Below are 2,781 nucleotides of genomic sequence, written 5' to 3'. Positions count from 1 at the left end.
AGACCTCCTCATTCGATCTTGCCCACGCCAGATGGCTCGTTGCATGCTAAAAATGCGTGTCTATTTGACCCCACACAGCAGATCTCGCAGTGCTCAAACTCGGTCGAATTCCATTCCATCTATGCGGATGGTTATAGGATGTGAGAAATAAAGAAAAATTTCCATTTTGCTTCAGGCTATGTCAGCCCGATAAACAGCACTTTGCAATGAGGAGACGAAACATCAACAGAGAAGTAGGGGAATAAAGGCATGGAGGAATACTCCGTTCTCACATTTGAAGTAAAAGAGGAGCTTTAAATGTAAATGAGAAGGAATTCACAGCGGATGGGCAAAATGTAATTGGTGCGATGCATTTGTAAACCAAGCGAACCTATCAATCCACACAAATCACAGTGATGGCGTAATTAAAAATTGTTTGCTTAAGTTTCCAGAACGACTGTCAGATTCTGATTCCAAAGTATTGTGAGAGAAAGGTCATGATGTTGTTGTAGTTGCTGTTGATGCTGCTTTTGTTGTTTTTACCGTTCACTTGTGCTGTGCGAGTGAAACCTCCGTCCTAGTTAGGTGTCGTGTCGTGTAACTCCAAATGGAGGAGGATACCCCACTAAATTGTCATCTCAATGGGAAGATTCGAATCCAACGAAGGTAGTGTATCTCACCCATTTCGGCGAGATGTACCCCCCTCCTACTTGGTTGCCAAATCTGCTTGAAGGGGTGCAATTAAGACACTGGTTACTAGGGCCAAGCCTTCGACACAAGTCCATCAACAGCTTGTATCGACGGGTTGAGCCAAATCTTTTCGCCAACATGGTAAACTGAATGTGGTATCATCTTGGTATCAGAAGAAGTGACTTTTAATTTTGGAGTAGTGTTTGGTCTGTAATAGTTGTCCGAAAGCAGTGACAATGGGTGCAGTAGCAGAAGAAGGAAGTAGTAGGACATGAGGTGGCCAATTATCCTTTGAGCTGAGACACTGGTAGTGCACGCATTAAGACTAAACAATGTTGCGCAGGAAGCATACCTCGCACACAAATTGCCTTTTTGAGGAACGACTCGCTAACAAGAAATGCCCTATTATTCTCACAACAATGACCGAAGAAAGCACCTCACTTCCGTGCATTCGTCTGTTATACTCAACTAACCCTCTCTCCTGTGGTCTCCTTTACTCCACTATGGTGTCAGTTCAGTCACTGCAAGTGGTAATGTGATGCGACTTGAAGTGGGTGAAACCACGGCGCCACTGCGCGACGCTTCATTGTAAGAAAACCTCTGGGTTACTCCGCGGGAAATGCCCATTTGCGTGGGTCTTAAGGGTGCCGATACGGGTGAATGAATAGCATTTGCTGGGAGGCGTGAAGTACGTGAAGAAGGTGGTCCACAATGATCAGATGACTGCGGTCAGTTGAGTGCAAGCTACGGACAGCAGCCAACACTCCACACATGGAATGTTGAGGTCAAGGTGTGTAAAATGCAATCTGCCGCTACGATAGTACACGTGGCAGTGAATCGCTAAGTGTGTCATATTTCGTGTACTATTAGTTGGGACACACGTTGTGGTTCAGTGCGAAGACTATGCATCAAAATGACGGGCAACGGTGGCAGTGGGTAGATGAACACCACGAGGTGTGGCGATGAATGAAGCGTCACAAAGTAAGTCGTGCACAGACTGTACGGTCGTCCAGTTATCAGCTGAATGAGACAGGTACGTCTATCTCCTCGTCCAGGACGCTTGACTGACGCGTGACTTGTAGTGTGGCGAAAGTAGGTAGACGGGGGACGAATCATGTTCTGTAGCAGCGCTGGCCATAACCATTGAGGGCCATGGTGATCAACCATTTCGATAAGTTAGTAGATGGTGGCTATTCAATTCGTAGGTCGACTTGCCTGCCAGCACCGCCAACTACGTGAAGCAGACTGTCCAATGATGTTTCAGCCCCATTGACGCTGCGCATGAAATGTCAAAGCTGGCTGCTTTCCTCCTCATCATTGTTTTAAACGTTAGATCGCTGTATCTCCGTGTATTTGGAAGCATGCGGGAAATTAAATGCGGTTAGTACTCCTTGGAACTTAGCCTTCTTCATCTTTTGCCCCAGTGCTTCGGTTTGGCTCAGACGACCCTTGTCTAAATCTCCTGGGTTCAAGCGTGGGTTGTTTCCCTTAGTTTTCGGGTGCTTTGCGACTTGCGTTTGCCAAGTAGTGACTCAGGTAGTGGCACTGTTTATGCTAAAGAGCAAAATGTGCCAAATGTGAGAGATTTGAGACAGCTTAGAAAAAAGAAGCTGCGTTCATAGCGCGATATCATTGGCATTGGTGAGCCAACTCGATCGAATTGAGCAACAATTCTCTTTTTGTGGGCAAATGAAAGAATTAGGAATGTAAGGAAAGAAGACGTCTGACATAGACGGCTGAATGTGCGGAGACGCATAACAGAAGAGGAAAGTAAGGCGAGTAAATTTTGGGCGAATGCTCCAATTTGAGTTCTTGGCAATGGCAGGTACTGGAGCGGGATCAAAAGTCAGTAGTCAGCGGTTAAGGAATCGAGGCAGCCCTTGGAGAGTAGCCTACTGCATATCCCTGAGTTCGATGATGTGTTCCACTGTCGGAGAACATGGTGCTCCTTTCATGATGCCGCCGTTGGATGAGCACTACAAGGAGAAGCCGTTGGCCTAAAAATATGTTAGCTGTCGACGATCTCCCATGAAGGGTCGTCGACGACATAACGTGCTTTAGTTTTATTTCATTTACCTTATTCTGCTCCATTTGGACTCCACATTGAGGAGT

Source organism: Echinococcus granulosus (genome assembly GCF_000524195.1).
Source record: "Echinococcus granulosus chromosome Unknown EG_S00112, whole genome shotgun sequence".
In the NCBI taxonomy this organism is placed as follows: Eukaryota; Metazoa; Platyhelminthes; class Cestoda; order Cyclophyllidea; family Taeniidae; genus Echinococcus; species Echinococcus granulosus.
Note: the sequence above shows the minus strand (reverse complement) of the source record.